Raw genomic sequence first — 6000 nt, 5'->3', positions numbered from 1 at the left:
CAAGCGAGGCGCTTCCGGTAGATGGCGACTTCGTAAATCCTCGACCCCAATAGTTCTTTCCATAGCGAACTGTCGATATCTAATTGAGCCCGTGACATCCGCAATCTAAAAAACTAAACTTCCGTAGTGTGGACAAAATGCACAAGCACCGCGTCTCTAATCCCGTAAAATGAGAGCAGCGGTCATGTTTGGTAGATGAGAATTCCTAATGTTACTCAGAATCTCTAAGCGAACAAAGAAAGCGTGTTATTTGCTATTACTTTTTTTTGTGTTTAATCGTGCATCATCAACACCCAGCGCTGTTTGTGCGGGCCTTCAAGACTGCTGCTTTGCTGGGAGGCCCTCCCTGCGAAGCCTGCTATGGAGGAGATGGTGGTGGACCCGTCTAGCGGCAGGGACAGACCTCCCGTCGCAAGGAAGCGCCTCAGCTCCTCAGTGGAATCAGAAGCTGCCGATTCCGAATCTGACGCCAGGTCGGACGACTCGGATGCCTTTATACCTGCTAAGCATCGGCGTTCAAGACGGAAGTCTTCGACATCGTCATCAAGCGAAGCAACCATCATATACAGCAGCATCGTGACTACGACAGTAGCCTTCGTACCGGTCGACGTGATGGTAAGCCTGAATGCCATCTCCAAGCAGAAACTGCATGATTTTTTCTTCAAACTGGCACCGGGTCTTATTCAAGAGGTTCGAGTGAACCCAAGGAAAAATATCATTGCCGTGGACACAACAGATGAGAAGACGGTGCAAACTCTACTTGGTCTGCCTCAACTCTGTGGTGTTAACACGCGGGCTTACATACCACAGGGCGCGGATGTAACAGCTGGCGTCATATCTGATGTTGACCTCGAACTTGAAGAGGACGTGTTAAAAAGTATGATCGTTTGCACGCCACCATGCAAAATCATCAGCGTTCGACGGCTCGGCTCGTCAAAGTGTGTGAAGATTCTTTTCGACTGTGCAAAACTACCTAGCCATATAAAGGCTGGACTAGTGCGATACCCAGTTCGGCCTTTCGTACCAAGACCCTTACAGTGCCGCAAATGTTTAAAGCTTGGTCATGTGCAGGGTTTCTGCACAAGTGCTGTGGTGTGTGCCAAATGTGGTCAAAATCACGACGCAAATTCTTGCGACAGTCCGACATCTCGGTGCCCGAACTGTAACGGTGAACACTTGGCAACAGACAAAGAATGTCCCACACTGAAGAAAAAACGAAAGTTCCTTAAAGAGAAAGCTAAGAAGAAGGCATCAGGAGAGAAGCCGAGTAGCCGCAGTGCCCGTCCAGCGGCTACCAATGGCAAAACTGAAGATATACCCGCACGTACGAAGAATAGCAAGGACAACGCGCGTCGGCAGGAAAGTGGGAAGCGGAATTTCTGTCTCTCTGCGATATCGTGGCCGGCGCTTCCATCGAAAGCGTCCGAACCAGTATCTGCCAAGATCACGCCTCCGAAAGCTTCGGAACCAGCTCCATCCAAGGCGTCCCAGTCTGCAGTAGTAAACTCTGTAAATAGGGTGCCTACAGCGGTCTCGGTCAACGATGACAAACAACTTATCAACCTGCTTAAGATGCTTGTCAACGTTGTTAGGTCTCTGATTGCCGGTCGTCAGACACCAGCAGCATTAGCCGCAGAGCAACTGCTAGAGGCTCTTGTTCCAGTGCTCGACGGCCTTCACTAGAAAAATGAATGCTCGTGGAAAGCCCCGTCCCTCTGTGCTGCAATGGAATGTCAGGTCCTTACGACCGCGGCATGCGGATCTAGTCCTTCGGCTTCTCGCAATGAATACCCCGCCAGATGTTATAGCACTTCAAGAAACCAATGTAAGAAAAGATGATTTCAGACTCCCTGGTTACGTAGGCATCCACAGCAACGCTCGATGCACAGTGCCGGCATGCGGATCCTTCCAGTGTATGGACGTAACGCATCCGCGAAATACTTCAAAAGCATCGCTATACATCCGAGCTGACCTACATTTTGCAGTCATTGACACAAGTGATATCTGCGACGCCGATTTTGAATGTACAGCCGTTACTGTGAGTCTCAGAGATACGACGACGACTGTGGCAAGTATATATTATCGACCGACACGATCTTCAGACACCAGCTTATTGGAGGGCTTAGTCTCTCGGTGTGGCCCATCATTTGTGCTGTGCGGGGACTTCAATGCTCACCATCCTCGCTGGTGTTCTCGTCAACAAGACCAGCGTGGGATAGAGATCAACGAGCTTATTGTTAGGCATGATCTACAAACACTCAATGACGGCTCACCTACATTTGTCGGCAGAGGGAAGGGACAGTCCACCATCGACCTTGCGATATCAACAAGAGATGTGTGTCTCGCCTGGTCATGTGAATCTGACCCATGGGGCTCAGATCACCTACCAATTTGGTTGATTCCAAAACATACTCTTAGCCGCCAGACTGCCGCCTACACAGTGACGAACTGGAACAAGTTCCGTCAGCTGATTTCAGAGGCCCCATCGCACGATAAGTTGTTTAAACTGGTGAGCGAGTGTCTTCAACAAGCTACCGTAAGACGACGGCGGGGCATAGATAAACCCAACCCTGATCTTAAGCTCTTGAGGCTACGCGCCTGTCGACGCCGCGCTTACAGGAGAGCGCAGCGCTCTAAAAGAAGCTCCGATTGGACGGTGTATAACCGCCTAGACGCAGCCATACGGCGGCACACAAAACAACTTCGTCGCAAGAGCTGGGCAGCACTGTGTAGTTCACTGCATACGGCAAATGGTTTTGGAAGTGTTTGGCGAATACTGAAGGCTCTTCGCACTCCTGAGATCTGCAAGAATCCAACTGCTGCTTTGTGCATAACGACTGGCCGGACTCCGAAAATTCTTGCGGAAGCATTTGCCGACCTTTTCGTACCTCCTATGCCAAGTGACAACGCAAACAATGACCTTAATCCTCTGACAAGTCAGAACATCACAACGTTCTGCTATGGTCCAGCCTGCCAGATGGATGAAACAGACTTTACTCTCGAAGAGCTGCATCACGCCCTCAGCCTCTCCAAACGTCGCACTGCCCCTGGTGAAGACGGTGTTACGTACCAGGCATTACGAAACATCGATGAGGCCTTTCATCAAAATGTCTTGGACGCATATAACGAAGTGTGGCGAACGTCTCTGATCCCCAATGATTGGAAATCATCTGTGGTGATACCAGTCTTAAAGCCCGGCCGCCCTGCAAAACACCTAAAGTCTTACCGGCCAATATCGCTAACTTCTAATGTTATGAAGCTGATGGAACGAATGGTACTGTTTCGTCTAGACGGCAGGCTACAAGAGCTTAATTTCTTTCCTGATGTCATGAGCGGCTTTCGTCGTCACCGTTCAGCCCTCGATAGCATAGCAGACCTCGTTTCATCTCTAGAGTCTGCTCGAGAAAACAAGCACTCTGCATACATGCTCTTCCTGGACATACAGCAAGCTTTCGATTCGGTTCCCCATAAGGCGATTATTATCGCCCTTATGAATGCGGGAATTTCGGGTCGACTGCTTCATTTCGTGCATAACTTTCTATCTGAGCGCCACATGAAAGTGCGTGTTGGAGGAGCAACAAGTGATTCTCGCCCTGTTAAGTGCGGTGTACCACAAGGCAGCGTCTTGTCGCCGCTTCTCTTCAACAGTGTACTTGCTGGACTTCCAAGCCGATTGCCTCAGGAAGCAGACTTTCCAATATGTATAGCAATCTATGCAGATGACATTGCACTGTGGATCAGCGGTCCTTCGTACCATGGTCCACGTCTTCGTGGAATCTTGCAGAGAGCTCTGAATGCGACTTCAGAGTACTTGGAGGAAGTTGGTCTGCAGATCTCACCAGCTAAGTCAGCCGCGATTGCATATCATCCAAGGCAACGGGCTCGTCGAACCATGAGCCGGCTGTACCTCAGAGAGACACCGGTACAATGGGTACAACACCACCGCTACCTGGGTGTAATTATCGATGATCGCCTCTCTTGGCGCCCTGCCATTACCTCTGTGCGGTGCAAATCGCGGTCGCTGCTCAAGTATGTGGCCGCCTTGACTGCTAGGGGCGCTGGCTGCGACCAGACGACAGCACTTCAGGTATACCAATCGTCTGTCCTCTCTGGCGTGATGTATGCCTTGCCAGTCTTGAACGTGCTGCCAAATATGATGTCTCAGTTGGAACGGGACCATCGTGTTGCCCTCCGAGTCATGCTTGGCTTACCTCGTGAGGCACAATCTGTTCCACTACTCACGGAAGCGCACCAGTTGCCCCTGAGCTTGCAAGCAGACCAGAGAGCGCTACACCATATCGAACGTTTGCACCGAGCATCAGACGGCCAAGCACTGATTAATCGGCTGCTTCAGCGCCCTTTCTCTCGGATGGGGAAAATGGCGGCATTGTTTGTGGACATTACTCACAGTTCACGAGACACTACTTCTTTCACTACTCCGAAGAAGCGCAACAAATGCTCCTTCCCCATTTATCTGACAATTCCTGAAATCCACAAAAAATCTAGTCAGCCTGTTCCGGCACTATTTCAATTGGCCCAGTCCCACCTATTTGAAAAATTTGAAGGTTATATTGAAATATTCACGGACGCATCTGTACACAGCGACGCGCAAGGCGCTTCTGCAGCTTTCTTCTGCCCTTCGACTGGCATCAGACGGGTATTCAGAATACTACATCCAACCTCATCAACAACTGCAGAACTAGCAGCGATTGATGTTGCTCTGAAATACGTACACGAAGAATTAAACGCCTTGAAGGTCGTCATTCTTACAGACTCCCGTGCTGCCCTCAGCAGACTTGACAAGATGCCGATAGCCCATTGTTGTGCAGTATCCAAGAAACTTCGGGCAAAATTACTTCCTGTGGAGTGTCCCTCATTTCCCAGTGGGTACCCTCGCACGTGGGCATTGCTGGAAATGAAGAGGCTGATCGCCTCGCTTCAAGCTGTGCCCACCATGAATGTGACTGCCCTGACATTTCGTGCACGTTTGAAAACGCCCGTCTCCTTATACGCCGACACCTCCTAAAGCAGCACCCAGACCGGCGTGTTGCAGACGGATCGTTCCCTCCCCGCGTTCGTGGTCGAGGCTTGCCCCGTCGTGCTAGAGCACTGTTATACAAGTTAAGGGTTGGGTCTGTGTTGGTGCGCGAACGCCTATACCGACAAGGACGTGTGGACAGCCCGTCGTGTACGTTTTGTGGCTCCTGTGAGACACTTGAACATCTAGTTTTAGAGTGTCCCGCATTCGTTGCGCAGCGCGCATTACTAATTAAGGAGTATAGACTTATGGGGCTGCAATGTGCGACCCTTGACGATTGCCTTTTTCCAAAGGGGAGCGCTGCAAGACGTGACCAGGCCCATCGAGCCTTGCTAAGTTTTCTGAAGGACACTGACTTGGCCTCCCGTTTATAGACATTATTTGTATTTTGTTTTGTTTTTATTTCTTTTATTTGTTCTGTCCGTGTCTCCGTCATTTCTTTATTTCCTTTTTCTTTTCTCATATTTTCATTTCCTCTATTCCCTCCTCCTATAGGAGTAGGCAGGCGTTGTGCCCCTCTCGGTGGCAGTTGTCAGCTTGCTCCCTCCTTAATCCGTTTGTGTCCTTGTGTGTATATGTGTACAAATCAAATAATAATAATAATCAACTTCGTGCCACAACTTCTAATGTCAACATCTGCAATAACCTCCCCCCCCCCCCCTCGATTGGCTATAGTTGTGCCAGGGGTCTTTAGATGGAACACCAAATACATCTCGCGTCTAGGCCCTGCCGTTGTTGCATTTTAGCTGATAGGCTGCCTGACTAGGCGGACATACAACATTTCAACAGTCATTTGTATCATTGACTGCAATGTAGTCCTTACCTTCTTACTTATTAAATCTAGAGCAGATTTCTTAGAAAAACTGCAGCCGAGAGAAGGGAAGTCATGCGTGTTTGGAAAAATTAGTAAGGTCAGCACCGTTATTGGACGTGAACATGTGCTACACATTCTATTGAATAAT

This window comes from Dermacentor silvarum, chromosome 7 (genome assembly GCF_013339745.2).
Source record: "Dermacentor silvarum isolate Dsil-2018 chromosome 7, BIME_Dsil_1.4, whole genome shotgun sequence".
In the NCBI taxonomy this organism is placed as follows: domain Eukaryota; kingdom Metazoa; phylum Arthropoda; class Arachnida; order Ixodida; family Ixodidae; genus Dermacentor; species Dermacentor silvarum.
The sequence above is the reverse complement of the archived record's forward strand: the minus strand, read 5'-3'. Positions refer to the sequence as shown.